The sequence below is a fragment of the Crinia signifera genome, chromosome 3 (assembly GCF_055691185.1).
Source record: "Crinia signifera chromosome 3, ASM5569118v1, whole genome shotgun sequence".
NCBI classification, from domain to species: Eukaryota; Metazoa; Chordata; class Amphibia; order Anura; family Myobatrachidae; genus Crinia; species Crinia signifera.
Window position 1 is genome coordinate 222,009,769 of NC_139219.1, and position 19,383 is coordinate 222,029,151.

Below are 19,383 nucleotides of genomic sequence, written 5' to 3' on the forward strand. Positions count from 1 at the left end.
GGGCACTTAAACACAGGCATGTTGCAAACATATTGCTGAACTGCCACAGCGATCCTGACGCAGGTGACTTTGGCCATGCTGTTTCACCATGAAGTTAGGTTGATTAATGACAGATGTGCATACAATGGTTACGCCTTCATACACAAGCAGTGGATCTCAGGCTCCTCCGGTGGGCATCTTAATACACATCTTGGCAACAACTGCTTATCTTCACAAAAACACACCGTACTCAATGGCAGCTGCATAGGCATTGTCATCTAGCTGTGAATCAGTCACTTTACAGTAAAGTGTTATGCTGGTGGGTGAAGATCTATCTGATTGTATAGGTTTCTCTCAGACATTTCAACTTCTACACTGTATATTTTACTTTGTAAGGCTTACGGCCATGGTGGTACCAGATACTCCTTTTTCCTCCTCTTTAAACTTCTAATATGTAACTATCTGATATTGAAATCTGATTCAGCTGTGTCTCCGATTTCCCCACTACACGCTCAGTTGCTGCCAGCACCGCCTGCCGAGGTGCTGCTGGATCACTGTCAGCCTCTTGCAGGATTTTACAGCCACCACCGCGGCCTCTGGGATTTCTGAAATGTCCAGGAGCTGAGATTGAGGCGACGCCATCCTTACTCAGCATCGCCAGCAGTAGTGGCAGCGGTCTCTGAGCTGTGTGGCGTCAGACCACCCTAGCTACCTATCTACCAATGTTTTGTTAAAACAAACTTCTGTTATTATTATTAATATATTATATACTAGTAAGCCCACTAGAAGCAAATGCTTCGAAAGTCAGTCTGCTACATTCTGTGTTTGTGCATGTGTGAGAAAACTATGTAGTTTCACTCTCTGCCAGCAGATGGCAGTGTTTCGGAGACTCACGGACACTAGACATATATATAGATGACTATATAGCAGGGGTTCCCAATCTTTTTTGATTCACGGCACCCTAGAGAATCAGAATTTTTTTCACGGCACCCCTAGGTCCCAAAAAAATTAATTCGATTGGGTTTATATGCGATTCTTAGTGGCAGTTATGTGGTAAAGGGCAGTATTTGCTTCTGTTTGTACACATTCTATGATTGGCAGCCACCAGCACTGGTTATGCTCATAAATAATTAACCATTAATAATTTGAGTTGGTCCTAGACCACCAAGCCGCGGCACCCCTGCTTGTGTCCCGAGGCACACCAGGGAGCCACGGCACACAGTTTGGGAACCACTGCTATATAGTATACACACATTTATAACAGTGTCTCCGGCTGCTGTGCTGCAGGTGAGGTGACAGTGTGTTGTGATTTATTGTTTTTTTTTTTTACTTTGCAAGATATTTGGAACATAGGGTACATTTTGTAAAGTATGATTTGTATTTTGCCTTTCAAAAAAATACTATATCTTTTTCTCTTAAGGAATTGAACGCAATCACAATGCTGACTGATAAATTGATAAATTATACATAATTTTTATAACTGACATTTTATAACTTTTATTGATAGGGACCCAAACAATTTGTGGTTCAGGGCCCCCAAAGACCATTATCTGGTCCTTCTCTTAACTAAGCTAAAGATTTGATCTATTATCACTCCATTCCTATCATACCTAAACCTCTCCTAACTCCTCTCTCCACCCTATTTATTTTCTACTAACATAAGGCAGAGCACGACAAACCCCGGGTGCCAGCTTGCCATGTTAACCAAGTTTTCAGACCTGGGGACACGATTATTTGCCAGTGGTGGGAGAAATCTTGAGGCTCCGGAGGTCAAAGCAGAAAATATGCAATCCTTAGCAGTCTGGTGCAAGCAAACCATAACAGCTTTGGGTTCCAGAGATCCTTCATGATTTCAGCATCCCTTGCTGCTCATGCACTAGAGTGCAGGGGTCCTCAAACTATTTTGGTCTGGGACCCCATCATACACCAAAAATAATTATAGGACCCCAGCAAGTTACTGCAGAAGGTCATCATGTCACATGTGTAGTCAGCAGACAGCACATACATGGCTGCATTGTGGAGGCACAAAATGATGGGAGGAGTCTAAAATAACAGACAATTCAACAGATTTTTCAGACTCCTTGAATCACTGACTGAGATTAAAAAAGTCATCAGCCTGATGGTCAGCAACAGGGAGTCGGGACCCCATTTACTTTTAATTCCTATCCGTGGTCCTGTGCACATTGGATCAAAACCGGTGATTTTTATGCCTGTCCCAAGGACTTGTCGTATGCCATAACTGTGAACGGGATTGCATGCAATTCATAATATACAAAAGGACCGCATAAGTTTGATCAAATCTATAAAGCCCCAGAGGAGCTGCTGGGTTAGTTGAAAGGGTATTGTATGCAATACCTCACACTAATGTATGGAGCCCTTCAGGTTTAAGCATCATTGTCAGGAGGTCCCAGTTCCAGGCTCTATCATACACGCTGATCACAGGCGCCAGCATCCTAAGCATGGTTAGACAGCTTCTGGTTTAAAATGTATATTGCACTACCACCCTTAAACACCAACGTACTGCCTTGGCATCCTACTGTGCCCAGTCTGGTACCTAGCACTTAAGGCGTTGTGACACTGTTTAGCCACTTCCCCTTTTGCTGGGCCAAATGTTTATTCACTCTTTGCCCACTGAAGACATTTTATTTTAAGGACTTCCTCCTATAACTGAATTATTACTTGGGGGATTGAGGGCAGTACTGTGTGGTACATGATATTGTGCACCAGAGATAGGCATGTGTGATGGTCTAATGGCATGTGTGGAGGTCTGTGATGCATTGAATGGACTTGTGTATTTGTCTATAAAAGGTTTTAGATATTGTGGCTGGTAAATGTTTAAGCTGGCTCCTAGATTTTAGATACATTTTTCAGGCCCTTACATAAGGTATTGTGTGGGGATATGGTCATTTTGACTACAACATTTTGGTCGACAAGCATTAGGTCGTCACCATTAGGTCGACATGCTGAACGGTTGACATGGGTCTAGGTTGACATAGGACTAAATCGACATAGGTCTAGGTCGACATGGATTTAAGTCGACAGGTCATTATGTCAACATGGCTTTAGGTCGACATGTCATTGGGTCAACACATGCATTAGGTCGACATGGGTTAGGTCGACAGTCAAAAAGGTTGATATGGGTTTTATTGATTGTTTTTGAAGTCGACATATGCCGACAGACAGTATTTCATGCCCTACCATCCACTAGGGCGGCGAGGGAGAATAAAATAGTGTGCCCGAAGCATGGTGAGCGTAGCAAGCCATGCGACGAGACGTGGTGCTATGTTTCAGTATACATGTCGACTGTGTTGACATTTGAATGGAAAAACTGTGAAAAACACCGGCGACCTTTTCACTGTCAACCTTGCCCATGTCAACCTAATGCTTGTGTCGACCTAATGACCTGTCCACCTAAAGACATGTTGACTTTGTCCCATGTCGACCTAATGGTGTCGACTATGAGGTTGTAGACCAAATGATCCATACCCATTATGTGTTGTGTTCCCCCCATTATTATTAATGAAATACAATTTGGGAACTCCTTATAACCTGTAAATGTTTGATATTGTGCTTTGTATAACACTTTACAATCCCGAGGGGCCACCTTTGGTCAGGGTGAGAGAAGAACTGAAGAATAGTATGTTTTAGTGTCTATGGGTGTCCCAGGTTTCCATACAATGTATTTATAGTACAGGAACAGTTTTATGTGTTTTGGAAAAACAATTTAACAATAAGTAGTTTGAGCTGGATTAAGAGTTCCTGGAGGGAATAGAAACAGCATGTGGGCCTCCATTCATCTGGAGTCCATTCATTCAATTTTGGTCTTCTAGCTTCTCAGTCATGTACGGGTGGTATTAACAGGCTAAGGGCCAGATGCAATAAGCTTCAAAGGTGATAAAATGGAGAGTGATAAACAGCCAGCCAATCAGCTCCTACCTGACATGTCACAGACTGTGTTTGAAAAATGTCAGACAGGAGCTAATGTCGACCATCATGCTGTAGACTTAGTAACAGTATCCCGTTTAAGGCAATGTGACAAAATTGGCTACATAGTGAAGATGTTCCGGCATTGTATTGTCTCTTTTTAGCTGTCTCTTGGGGTGCTTTCCATAGGTAATAGTAGCGTTCACTCTCCTTGTATCCAGCACTTTGATTCTGCCTACTGACAATTTTGACTTGTCTACACATTAAGGGGGTAGTCAATCCCGGATCACGACTGTCGGTCCATCCCTACAGCCGTGATCCTGGCCCGGTTTCGTTTTGCTCGACTGCATATCGCCAGGTGGGATTTAATGTCCCACCTTCCAATCGGCAAGAAGGGGGCGTGTCCACGAAACGGCCGTGGATTATCGAGATCCGGCCTTGATTGCGTCAATTTCCCCATTCTATCGATCTGCCTCTTCAACGCTGTCAGGGAAAACAGCATTGAATAGGTGCCCACCGCTATTTCCCCCATCAGAAATAGGAGCAGGGATTGAATACCCCCCTAATTCTGAATCCAGTGCCTTTTTCATGTGTGCACAAGCCGGAATTTTTCCCATTCTGCCAAACCTAACATCAGGGCTGTCCTTATTAAATCTGGGTACATTCTAGACAATTTTTTAGGGACGATTTGTCATTCAGTGGAGAATTGTAACAATAACTTGCCAAGTGAATACCCACTGTTGCATGAGTCATTTGTCAGGTCTTTTATTCAGCCCTACAAACTGTTCAATCTGAGGATGTCATAAACTATGTTCAGTAAATCATGCAGTGTGTACGCCCTACCTACTTATTATTATTATTATTATTATTGTTTATTTATATGGCGCCAAAAGGGTTCCGCAGCGCCTGACAAGACAGATGAGCAAAAACAAGAAAATAACAATTTATAGTACAATGCAATTTAGGACAAGTACATGGTATATAAAGACAGTTCCATCAGGGGAAAGGACACTGTAGCAATTATCATGGTGGCAGATATATATTCTAAGAAAAGCACATGAGGAAAGAGGGCCCTGCTCGTAAGAGCTTACACATTTGTACCAGATATATCATTAACGATCAAACTACTAAATACCACACTATACTGTATATTGTTCCATCATTTGGAAGAGTGCACAGTATATAAACAATATAATGTTTTTCTGGGAGTTCAAGGGAATTCCATGACGACATAGTCGTCTAGTACAGTGGTCAGGGAACTCGGTCCTCATTACCCCACACAGTGCATGTTTTGCTGGTAACCCAGCAGGTGCACAGGTGTACTAATTACTCACATACACATATTATAAGGTCCGCAGGTGGAGTTAATTATTTCACTTGTGATTCTGTGAGGAGACCTGCAAAACATGCACTGCGCGGGGTCCTGAGGACCAAGTTCCCTGACCACTGGTCTAGTATGTTCTCAGCTTAACATAAGACAGACAGTCTGTACACTGCCGCCAACCAGCAGATGGCGCCATGTGCAAAAGAAATGCTCAATGCAAGTAGCCACCCATGCTGACAGATTGGACCAGAGGTAGTTTCCTACCTGGAGGCCATCAAACATAGGGGCAGATGTATCAATATCCCCTTAACGGGTGAAATCTAACGTTTCCCACTTCTCCTGGCATAACGCTCAGGAGCAGGGATAGATTTCATCCTAATGTATTAAGCTGGTGTTAGTGAGTAACGTTAATCGTTAACTCCCCTCTTGTCTTTAATTGCCTTTTTTTACATCCCAGTTTATCGTCTTCTTTCAGCCAATCAGTGGCTGCCCGGCCTTTTGATTAGGATTTTGGCGCCGCCGGCTGCCCGCTCCAGTGCCCCCTTCCTTCTCTTGTTTTTTCTCATTTTTTTTCAGCTCCTTTGCTGCCCCCTCCCATGCCGTCAGCATGCCGACAATTGTCTCTCCTGTCAGCATGCTGGCGACGCCGGCTGCCCCGCTCCAGTCCCCCTTTCCATTATTATTTATTTTTTTGGTCCCTGCTAATAATGGAAGGGGGGACTGGAGCGGGGCAGCCGGCGGCACCAGCATGCTGACAGGATCGGAGGGGGGGGGGGAAGGAGTTTTAAAAAAAAACACCTAACGCCAGCCAGAGGCTGGCGAAGAGAAAAATCGGGCTTAACGTCGGGGAAGGCAATAATACATTGCCTGCGACGTTAAAGCTTATGACTTACAGCAAGAGGACAGCGCCTGAACGTTATGTTCAGGGCTGCCTCTTGAGGACGTAAAGTGCAACATTCATACATTTGCACACAACGTAAAACAGACCAATTACTTGCGTTAACTGCTACATAACCACTTAACGTCCATTAATACATCTGCCCCATAGGGCCTGATTCAGACCTGCATGGTAGGCTGCGTATATTCACTGCCTAGCAAGCAGGTAAACTCAAACCCCCCAACGGCACGCCCTCCCTGCTGCCGGAATCCATGAATTACGCTGCTAGCAGATGTGCACACTTACATATCCGCTCGCATGCGCCCGCACAGAGGAAAACTCATTCAATGGTTACTCACCATCGAATGATTTTTCCTCTGTTCATTACGTAAAATAAGCAAGGATTTACTTTTCATCTGGCACTTAGCGCTGAATTGATGTCATCATGTCTGCATTTGCTGGGCTCCACCCAGCGTTTCTATGGGTGTGCCCATTTTTCTGGGCACACCCATGAAACACTGGGGTCCCTAAGGCTGCAAACGCCCCAACGAATGAAAACTTTGCTGAAGGCGCTCGCTGTGGGGGTTTGCATATGCGCATTATCATGCATGTTCAGACCCCCACCAACAGGGACAGGGACGAACACGGACCTGTGCGAGCAGACTGAATCGGCCCCATAGTGAGATGCTGCACTGCAAGGAGGGAGGGTGCACAATGTGCTGTTGCTTATTTCCTATGAGTTCTCACTCACTGTGTTGGTCTGGCCCAGGGTTCTCCACATAAATGATCAGTTGTATTTATTTTACACGTGCATTGTATACCCATGACTTTATTACCAGAAGTAGGATTGTAGCCCTATGGTGTGATGTGTTTTCATTGCAGTTACCGCAATTCCACAATAACAAGAAGGATGTTAAATAAACTTACTGTCTCACTTGACAGTAATAGCCAAGGAATAGACAGATACCAGACATAATTCTCACAGGAGGGAAGATGACCCACAGAATCTAAAGGCCCCCATACATTAGTCCGACTTGTCCTAGGGACAAGTCGGACTTGATTTCCCCTGCAGCTCCCCGGGAGGGGGACACACGATTAGGCACTTGATGTGCCAAATTTTGCATATGATAAATCTCATGGATTTATCATATGCAGCCCCCGGGGAGCTGAAGGGGGGGAGCCAGGTGGGGGACGCTGGGGAGCAGCAGGGAACAGCTGGGCAGCGTGAGCTGACAAATAGTCAGCTGGCCGGCGACACTGTTAATCCGGGCATGGGGAGAGGCTGGCAGGGGCAGTGTACACATAGGCAGCGGGCGGGGGGACGCCGGTGAACCGGCGAGAGGAACAGCTCACGTGCTGGGCAGGACCAGGCAGACGCAGCTTCAAGGAAGAAAAAAACCAATACAAAGAATGGGGAGCCAGTGATTGGCTGAGAGCTCTCTCAGCCAATTGCTGATTGAATGAGAGAGCTCTCTCAGCCAATCACTGCCTCCCCATTCGTTTGTATTGAAGCTGCATCTGCCTGGTCCTCCTGCCCAGCAGTGAGCTCAGCTGTTCCCCTCGCTGGTTCACCGGCATCCCCCCGCCCGCTGTCTATAGTGTCAGCTGCCCCTGCCAGCCTCTCCCCATGCCCGGCGTCCCCCGCCTGCTGACTACTTGTCAGCTCACCTTCCCCGGCGTCCCCCGCCCGCTGACCCTGCATGGAGACTGCACATAAGATTTGGAAATCTTATGTGCAGCTGGTGCAACACCCCGACTCCGATCCGATGCGCACAGGACCGCGCATCGGGTCGGATAGGGTGTCAAAACATGCGATTTGGGACGATTTCACAGCCCGATTCATCTGAATCGGGTGAAATCGGGCCCAAATCGCATAATGTATGGGGGCCTTAAGTGCAGCTTTGTTTTGGCCTAGCTATCTCCATTGTTGCTGAGATTAATTGATAACCTCAGATGAATTAAGTTTTATTCTTACATTCCAGAAATCTAAATAAACCTATTCCCCTTAACTTTCATCATATTGTGCATGCAGTGGCGTAACTCCCGGAGGCAATGGAGTCATTGGCCGCCGGGCGTTAAACGCCAGGGGGGGCACAAGCCGGCACCGAGCCACTGAAGTTCTGGAAAAATACCTCCATTCGCGCACACAGGGAGGTTTGCAAGAATGTTACAAACCCCCTGCGTGTCAATCCATCAGCCCGGGATATAGGAGCTCAGGCGCACAGCAGGCTCTAGATCAGCCTCCGACTTCCGCAGCGGCGCAGCCTAGGCTAGCTGAACCCAGAGAGAAAGCTGCAGCACGCAGCTCCACTGAAGAAACGCTCCTCTTCTCCCTCTCTACACTTCCTCTCTCTCCTCCCTCCCCTCCCCCCGTGCGGCCTGCGCTCCTCCGCGACCGCTGCATAGAGGATGTGGGTGGCAGACAGACAGCCCTGGGATCCTGCCAGTGCTCAAGCTGTCCAACAGAGCTCCGCCTGGCTGGATAGATAATGCATAATGCACACCTCCAGGTAACTGCCCTCACTGGCATCTCTGCTGATGATGATGATGAATCAATGTACCTCTCTCTCCATGTCTCTCCTCTTCCTGTCTCTCTCCACTTTTCTCTCTCTCTCTCACCTCTTCTTTTTTTATTTTCTCTGTCTCCCTTACCTTTTTGTGTGTATATATTATATATATATATATATATATATATATATATATATATATACATATATACATACATACATACATACCCACACTGCTATCAAGCAGCTCCATTTGCAGCTTTTTCTTCCCTGTGTGCTGCTGGGGCTGCTTGGAAGCAGCGTGAGTATACTGTATATACTATTGACCCTTGCCACAGGGTCTACACTGGCACCAGAACATTGCACTTTACTATTGGGGTTTGTGCCTAACCTATGGGACATATATATATATATATATATGTCCTTATGGTCCAGCACTCCAAAGCCAGGTTCCACCCCTCCTGATGGCCACTAGAGAATGCAAAAACCCAGTGAAAATGAGATATATAGCTACATGTCAAACAGGTGGGGGACACAGCACCTCACCTTGAGTAACAAGGGCGAGCTCCAGGCACAAGGGCGGCTTCACTTGATGACTATGGCAGCGGCTTCTACTGTGGCATGATCTAGGAATCATAAGTGCTGTATTGTAGAATCTGGGAGTCATTGATGCAGTCTGTAGTATATGGGGGGGGGACGGACAGATGCAATCTGTGTTTTCTGGGGGTCACCCCCGTGTGAATGTGTGATTGGGGACACTACCATCAATGTCGCCTCCGGGCACTTGGTATGAACTTACGCCACTGTGTGCATGTACTACACACCGAAATAGGCTTTATGTTCTAGTGCGGTGGTTCCCAAATGAGGTGCGGTGGTGCACTTGCAGGAGTATGGGCAAGGTGATAGGCAGAACAAGTGCTAGTGGCTGTCTATCATAAAATAGATGGCTTTATGTTCTAGTGCCGTGGTTCCCAAATGAGGTGTGGTGGAGCACTTGGGCTTTTCCTGTTCCCGAAGCCGCTACTACAACTGGGCTGTCTACATGGCCAAGGAAAGTTAACAGCTGCTGTCACCCTCAGCAGAATCACATGTGAGGATTACTTTATATTTTCTACAGTAGGGATTCTCAACCTGTGCTATATACTACTATATACCCCCAGGGGTAGAACAGATAGATTATATTAGCTAAATGTAATACAAAATAGCAGTTTATTATTTGATTAACAGAACAGACCAAATTAAAACATTTATATAGATAAATTAATACAGATCAGGGAAAGTGTCAATGCACCACTTGCGACCAGCGTGGGTTAGGCAATTGAATAGCTCCCGTTCACTTTAGATGGGTGCTATGGACATGTAATCTGTCATTTTAGATTTCTTGTTTGTCATTTGCAGAGCCGGCCCTAGCCTAAATGATGCCCTAGGCAAGATTTTGGCTGGTGCCCCCTAGCACCGCCACTAGTTCCGCCTCTGACACTGCTCCCCTTTCCCAGCCCTCATCATAGCAGTCATCATAGCAGTCATCATTTTGGTGCTCCTACCTGCAATATTTTAAATAGAAACAGTGCACACATTTGGTGCGCAGCCCAAATAGGGGTGCGTTCTTGCTGGGAAGGGGCATGGCCACACAATTTTACCCCAAATTCAAATTATGCCACACAGTAGTGCAACTTTATTCACATTATATCATGTGAGAGTGTCCCTTATTCATGTTACATCACATTGTAGTACGACTTTACCTTATATACATTACTCATCAAATTATACCCTTAGAAAAAAATCCTGAGAAAATATTGTATTTTAACCACCTCCATGGCCACACTGCAACCCAGCACAAAGCAGTGTGTGCTGGGCAGAGGAGAAGAGCTGCAGCTGCTGCTGTCACTTAAGGGGAGGGGGCCCAGGGCCCCCACTGGGCCCTCCCATCAGGCTTTGGCCTGGGTAATTTGTACCCCCTACCCCTTTCTCTCGGCACCCCTGATAATACCACACAGTAATGCCCCTTACACATGACACACATTATTTATGTCCTTATAACCGTAATGCCCCTTACACATTATGCCAACCTTTATTAATGCCCTTCATACACATGACACACATAATGCCCCTTACACATATGTTTCATATTATTAATGCCCTTATACACATGACACACAAAATGCCCATTACACATGTCGCACATTATTAATGCCCTTATACACATGACACACATAATGCTTGTTACACATATGTCGCACATTATTAATGCATTTATACATGACACACATAATGCCCCTTACACATATGCCGAACACTATTGCACAACCAACCCACCCGCAGACCGCACTCGCACAGCCGCTAATACTGTGACCTCTGCCTCTGCTTGGATTCAGATGTTTCCTCATACATCTTGTCTCAATAGGCCATGCAGCTCCTGGCCCTTCTGCTAACGTTGGGTGCCTTTTTTGCTGAAAATTCGTCTTATTTGCATTGTTATGACCAGCACACACAAGGAGCTTCCGATGATTAAAATGATATGCGGCATGCCTATATTTTGTGTGCGACTGTGGCTGTACCTGCATACGGAATGCTATGTTACAGTGATTTCCATGAATACACTATTTCATATGCAGATACAGCCTCACTCACACAGAATATAGGCATGCTGCATATCATTTTAATCAGCAAGTGATGCCTAGTGTGCCTATGCCTTAGGCCGGCCCTGGTCATTTGCTTTATGGTCTACTGCATGAAAGATTCTCATATCATGTATAAAGTGGCAAACTATTGTACTTCATTCTATTTTACATGGAAATATGACTGTCACATTTATTTACAGCACTGCCCAGCATGTTCTGTCATACATTACATTACATTGGGCATAAGTCATGTTTGTACGTACATGATTTAGCATGTGTAATTTTCTTAGATTCGTTACTGCTGATAGTAGCTGCCCCTAGGAATGACAAGAGACACACATTGGGGCCATCACAGATATATCCACAATTGTGTACACATTTACAAACTATGCAATATAGAGAAACACTGGTTCTAATTGGCATAGGACTACGCAGACTGGACACTGCAGTAGCAACATAGGCTTAATGTTTTTGTATGTACAAGCCTGCAGCTTATAGCAGATACACACCACAAAAACATGACACTCCTCTGTTTTTGCAACCACTCCCTGTTAACACCTCCAAATCAGCCAGTGCGTATAAACATAATTGTGTACAGGTCAGGAAATGTTACTAAGTTTACTCCTGTAACTCTTCATAAGCGATTGTTGGGTGTAAGAATTTGTATTCCTGACATAAACATCTATCGTATCTTCAGTTCAACATAACTTGGGATATGTTCAAATGTATGTTTGGGGCACTAAATGAATTAAACTTTGTCCCACATTAAAAGCCAAAAGAATGCTTTCCCATTCATTCCTGTGCCAGCGGGACTAATTCATGTTTGTACGCAATTGCAATTTTTTGGTTTTGGAACTTTGAAACTGTCAAACAAAAAACTGTACTACTCACTTGTAACGGCATGCACATATACTGCCTTGATAAAGAGATATACATCTCGAAACGCATTGGCAGGAGGACTTGCTTTTTCTCATGGGAACTCTTTGCTGGGAGATTTTGACACCACGACGCCCCCTGGGAGAGAGGGCTGAACAATTCCTCTACCAGCAAACAGGTTCCACCATTTTTTATTTTGTATATGTTTAAAAATAATGAGAGTGATTCCATATATATATATATATATATATATATATATATATATATATATATATATATATATATATATATATATATATATATATATATATATATATATATATATATAGCCAACTGTGAGTACTGGTATACCACCTAAAAGAAACTTTGATGTGAAAGTAAAATCATAGATGCATGTGAGTAAGGTACGCAAAACGGACAATAGAAAACATCCGTCAAGTAAAAGATACCCAGCCTTATTACATTCTCTCTAAATTCTCTTTTCTCATACCCATCGTGAGATTCACAATCAAGTTCAATGAAAAGCACACCAAGAAAGGAAGAACACCGTTAGATTAGATTTCAATTATTCTATTATTTCACCAGTCTAGCACCATCTCCCTCACCAACCATCCTTTATTTTGATTATTTGTTTTGGGACTTAAGGGAATAGTCCTTATTCGGTGAGGTTGAGGCAGCATAAGATCAGACGCAGAGCCTGGATATGTTGCGTCCATAGCAGCACAGGAGCCATATTTCTCTACTTGCATGATCGCAGCTGACAGCATATACACGACCAAATAACTGCTGTGACACATTCACGTTTTTGCAGCCACTCCTGATTTCCTCCCCAAACAATCTTATTCTTATCTCTGTTAAAAAAAAATCAATTACTGGTCTGATGTTCTAAAGTCAGGTGTTTAGTATTTTTTTTCCATCGTTTTGACTTTAGTAAAGGGTTGTTTGCAAAACCTGAAAAATAGCCAAAAGAGCCTAAACCAACATTTAGTCAATGTAGTCCTCTGTCTCAACAGAATCGTGTAAACATTATTATTATTATTACTGAAAAACATAAATTATCAATTAAAATACTACTCTTAATTCTGTTAAATTTAGTTAGAAACAGGCATATTAAATTCTAATTCTTTATGCATTTCAGGAGGCAACATTGTTATTATCAGGATTAAAATCCAATGGCAAAGCTGAAGGAGTTAAGGAGAGAAGCAAGAGGACATGTTTGGCACAGGACTGTACGTGTTTTTACCTAGAGCGTGATGCAGAGCTTGAGCGTCTAACCTGAAGCATGACCTGACTGCAGCACATACAGATGTGTCCTCATATCGTACATCTGTACTCATTACGCAATGCAGGTTGAGATGCCTCGCGTGAGTGAGCCGCCAGGTCCAATATAAAACTGCTATCGCAAAGTGTCTTTCTGTGTGTGTCTCAAGAATGCATCTTAGTCGCATAGCAATGTGACGGATGCATAAGGAGACTGTGCTGCTTTGATATATGACACTTATATATGGTGTGTGACTGAGTATGTATAAGGAACAGAACTTGTATTAGATAACTTGTATTAGATAAAATCTTTGTATACAGACTTGCATATAGAGACTCAGTCACACACAGATATAGAAGGGTCATATATCAAATTACTCAGCACAGTCTCTTTGTGCATCCATTGTGTTTAGGGCTACAACCCGTCTGGGATTACTCCGGATAGTCCGTTAATTGAGACCGGCATCCAGAGTCCGGACGGGTGGCTACCACAGACTATACAATGTCCAGGAATTCAGTGCTCACTGAGCCTCCCAACAGAAGCTTCCCCCCGTGGCCCGGCGCTGACCTATGTGAGTGACATTCTTGCACTGCAGTTTCCCTTCCTCACTAACTCCGCTGTGGTGCATGCTGGGAGCTGGAAGAGGAGGACGGAGGGACACTCTGTGTGTCTCATGTGCCCTCCGGTGGCGGCTCCCGCCCCATGGCCGCTTCCCCTGCGCCAAGTCACAAATTCAGTGGTGACAGCCCGGGATACGCGGAGGAGCAAGGACGGGGCTGCGAACAGGGGGGATCTGACTCACTCTCTCTGTCTCTCAGCCGCTGCTGCAGCAGCCCCTGTTCTCCCCGCCCAGCTCAAAGGGTGAGCGATTCCACACACCACACTAGCAAGGGGGGGATCCTTATGAGGGGACAGGGGAGCTGCCCGTCCTCTCATCTCAACCACAGAGAGCCTGTGGATGTCTGGAGTAGCGACGCACACACTGAGCAGCCTGCGCATGGCGGGGACCACGGACAGGGAGGCCCCAGTCCACTCTTCTGGACCAACGCAGTAAAATGAGTTAAGGAGCCGGCCAGACCCCAGGAAGATGAGCGGGGAGAGAGCACCGCTTAACCTGCCAGCTGCCCTGCCTGCACTCCTCTTCCTTGTCTGTCGCCTCAGAATGCCGGCAGCCAGACCCCAGGGACAGGTAACACCATACAAGGAGCAAGGTGGGTAGTCACATCCCCCCCAAAAATATGTTTGCTCTATGCCCCCACGACCCCTCCAACCCCTGTGCTCCCACTACCCGCTCACTATACACTGTGCCCCCATTCCCCACATCATACACTGTGCCCCTACTCTCCCCAACTATGCACTGTGCCCCCACTATGCACTGTGCCCCCCCCATTACGGTGTATGTGGTATATGTAATGGAAATTACAGTATGTGGCATAATGTGTAATTGGCATCCTTGTGTGTGGCGTAACATTTAATGGGCATTATGGTGTGTGGTGTAATGGGCATTATGGTGTTTGGGATAACGTGTAACGGGAATTATGGCATGTGTTATACTATGTAATGGGTGTGTGACATGTAATAGGCATTACTGTGTAATTTTTGGCGCACTGTCCCTGGTTTCCCTATTGAAAAAAAAATTGTCCAGCCCTGGCATAACTGTAATAAGCATCACGGTGTGTGGTGTAACATGAAATGGGCATCATGGCGTTTGGCGGGACTGGTGAAGGGGGGGACTGGGGTGGTTCAGTGGGTGGGCTGTGGGTGTGTCAAGGGGCAGGCCACTGTCTGGGAATCTCTCAACAATCTTGGTAATAAAAACATAACAAAAGACACCCAACACTAAAAGAGTCTCAGGTGCCAATAGGGGCTGTTGCAGCAAAGATGTATTATCTATATATTCTGTGTGTCTCCAAAACACTGCCATCTGTTGGCAATGAGTGAAACTACAGCTGGAGCCCCTCTCATTCAGCTGGGGGCTGGCGATAGAATCGCCTGCCGCCAGCCGCTGGAAGGGGGCTTGCACACATGAGACGCTCACGCCCCCTGTTCCGATGGTGCTCCCCATTGGTTGCTGGCGCCTCCCCGCACCCCCCCTAACCCTGCCCGTCTCCATGAAGCGGATACAGGCAGGGTTCAAGATCCCCGCCGCCGAGTGACTGGGACGTGCGTGCATGTGAGAAGCTTACGCATCCCAGTTAGCTGGAGCCCCTCTCCGCCAGCGGGGACATTCTGGCGAGCCCTGGAGATGAATGTGAGGGGCTCCATCTGTACATCTCTTTCTCACAAACACAGAGGCAATCACAAGTTAGAAGACTAGCTTTTGAAGCATTTATTTCGAGCGGGCTTAGTAGTGAGGACATATGTCTGTACAAGTTAATGTATTGTGCTTTAAAACCTGTCTGCAATATGTACTAGTCTAAAATCATAGATTACATGCTGGGTGGCCACTAACTTCTCTGAGAGCATTTGGCAGGGACACGAGTAAGGGGGATAGGACTGTACACTCAGTCTGCCCTTTTTAGGTTTAAAAAGATCTAGTGTCATTTCTGAGGGTTTTGGAAAGAATACATAATAATCCTCCCTCTAACCCCCACCTAAGGCAAGGGCTTTCCATGTTCCTGCAGATACATTATGTTGAAATTGTATATTAAACAGCTTTCAGTGCAGTCTCATGCGCTACGCAAAAGGAAAAACATCTAATGCTTTGTAATCACCCAAAGTGATAAATATTGTTGTGAAAAACAAGCAAAAATATGTTGAAACATATGTTGAAATTGTACAGGTTACCAAATGTGGGTTACACATTAAACAGTCTAATGGATATTTATTGCCATGTTATCTAAATTACTTCATTAATATGTTAAGAACCATGGGTAGGATGCAATGTCGCCATGGGTAGGATGTAATGTGGCATTTTTTTAAAGGGGAAATCATTTACAAGGCAGGATTTGCCTTTTAAGTGATAACCACTTAAAAAAGTGACCGAGGCTATTTTCCCCGGTGGGCGTCCACAACCCTCATAGAGAATAGCACCTGTGGCAAGCACAGAGAGTCCGCAGCGTGGCAAGTGCACCAAGCCCAGAAGAGAACTCTTTGCGCTTAACCCCGTCAGAGTACCGGCGGTAGGAATTCCGATTTGGGGATACTAACCCTCAATATTCCGACTGTTGGGCCATCATACCACAACCATTTCTAGAGATGGAGTGCGTACGTACTAGATGCTTTTAAGAATTTGTTGTAGCTAATGGTCATTATCGGGAATTTTGCTTAAAATAATGTCTAGTGCAGTGGTTCCCAAACTGTGTGCCGTGGCACCCTGGGGTGCCTTGGGAGACTTGCAGGGGTGCCCTGGATTGGTGGTCCAGGACCAATTCAAGTCTTTTTATGTCCATTATAATACAGTAGTCAAATTGTGGAAAAACACAAGGGAATCCTGGCCATTACCACATAACTGATCCTAAGGATGAGATATTAACACAATTTATTTAACTTAATATTTGTTTCTGACTTTCTAAGGGCCAGATGTATCAAGATTCACAAAGTGATAAAATGGAGAGTGATAAACAGCCAGCCAATCAGCTCCTACCTGTCATGTTACTGGCTGGGTTTAAAAAAATAACAGGTAAGAGCTGATTGGCTTGTTGTTTATCACTCCCCACTTTATCACTTTGTGAAGCTTGATACATCTGGCCCAAAATGAGAAAATTTTAGCCTAAGGGTGCCATGAAAACATTTCTGATGCATTGGGGTGCCGTCATTTAAAAACTATGGGAACCCCTGGTCTAGTGTGTAGCAGGCTTCAAAGTAAGAAAGTTCCACTGATGTGGTATCCTGAAGCTTTTATAACAAAGAAGATATTTTCCTGAGATTGAGTCATTGGCACATACAGATATCTATCTCCATGTGCTACAAGTCACATTATACATAACGCATGTGTACCCTGGGTAGCGCTAGCCTTCTTTTCAGTTGACTTGATCTGCAGCATGCCTATATTCTGTGCGTGACTGTGGCTGTACCTGCATAGGAAATGTTATGTTAGAGCAGTGGTTCCCAAACTTTTTTGAAACACGGCACCCTAAAGCATCAAAATGTTGGCAAGGCACCCCTAGGCCAAATATTTATTTTAGAAAAATTCTGAAACAAATATTAAATTAAGTAACTTGTGTTTAAATGTCATCCTTATGTGGTCCGATATATGGTGATGGACAAGATTTGCTTCTGTTTATTCACATATTTTATGATTGGCAGCCACCAGCTTTGCCTTTTACAATGACCATAAATAATTTGAATTGTTCCTGGACCACCAACCTGAGGCACCCCTGCAAGTGTCCTGAGACCCCCCAGGGAGCCACGGCACACAGTTTGGGAACCACTGTGTTGGTCTCCAGTAAAACACTGTAAGATAGCATTTTGTGTGCAGATACAGCAGCGGTCGTACAATGAACACAGGCATGCTGCATATCATTTTATTTAGTGTGTGCAGTTAGGAATAAGATTTGTTTTAATTGAAATGTCGCATGAAATTACATTTGGCGCTACCAAGTCGTGCACTAGAAAAACTGTTTAATGCCAATTGATGCTAGATGTACCAATGACAATACATCTTATTTTATACTAGGGCGAGTTCAACAAAGAGAATACGTTTCTTTCTCCGTGCTTATACCTGTATTTACCCCTATGGGTCCGCCATCAGCAGTCTATTGGCAATTGGCCCTTAGTAGCATGATATTTTACCCGCAGACAGATTTTTCTATATGACACTATTATATACAGCATATACTGTACACCAGTGTTTAGGTCTCACTTGTCCCACCCTCCCCTTGGGTCTCTTCAAGTAGTAAAGAAACTAACGCAGCAGTACTATAATGGCGATATTTTTTTAACACCGTTAACGGGGGGCGGTGCCACGGAGATTTATCCCCCCCGGGCAATGAGCATTTAAGTCCCCCTGGGCAACAAGCATGTAACCCCCTTGGAAACGAGCATTTAATCCCCCTTGGCAACAAGCATGTAATCCCCTTGAAAACAAGCATGGAATACCCTGACAACGAGCATGGAAACCCCTATGGCAATAAGCTTGTAATCCCCCTTGGCAACAAGCATGTAATCCCCCTGGCAATGAGCATGGAACCCCTGGCAATATGCATGGGACCCCTGGCAATGAGCATGGGACCCCTGGCAAAATGCATGGAACCCCCTATGGCAACAAGCATGTAATCCCTCTTAACAAAACCCACACAAAAAGTAGCAGCGCTAATACTACAATGAATCCATGTAATCCCTCTTGGCAACAAGCATGTAATTCCCCTGGCAACAAGCATAGAACCCCTGGCAACGAGGTGTGTTAGCAGCACTTATGTGCCTAACAATGTGATTAAACACAGTTGATCATAATAAAGTCATGCGATTAATCGCAATTAAAAATTTTAATTGTTGCCCAGAACTAATAAAAATGTCTTCCTTATAGGGAAACTTTTACACAAATCTGAAACTGCAGAAATGTTAATAGAAATATCACTATGGAAGCCACTGCTTCATATTAATATTTTTTTAAAGATTGCATATGCTCTAACTGAGCTGATTAATACATGGTGAATAATTGAAGTATTTACACCTAACTAAACCGAACTACAAAGTATATTAACTCATCTTCAGTACACTGTCATGTTCTGTACCTGAGCAGGCAGAATATGGCTGAGAGGCCTGTAGCACGGAATGCAGAAATGTATTGTGGATTGGCTGATATTTGAAAATTAACATTTTGGAGTTTGCTGATGCTACACAAATCCAGGGCTGCGAGAAGCAGGTACCAATTACCGGGGTCTTAGCTTGATGGCGGAGCCAGGCAGGGCTTGGGTCTGGTGACAGCCTTCTCCTTTACCTGCCCATCCACTGCCCAGAATGTAAATGATGCATTCTAAAGTCAGCTGTAAAAGATTGAGAGTGCCACAGGATGCCTAAAAGAACTGCTAGTCTAGGGGCTTACCCATGTGTTCTTTCTAAGTCCCTGTAGG

At 44.8% G+C, this 19,383-nt stretch overlaps 1 protein-coding gene across 2 annotated transcripts in view; it reads right to left on the bottom strand.

Annotated features, from left to right (window-relative positions):
• Positions 1–19,383, bottom strand: part of TNK2 (tyrosine kinase non receptor 2) — a 155,996-nt gene that overhangs the window by 107,530 nt on the left and 29,083 nt on the right. The window lies entirely within an intron of this gene.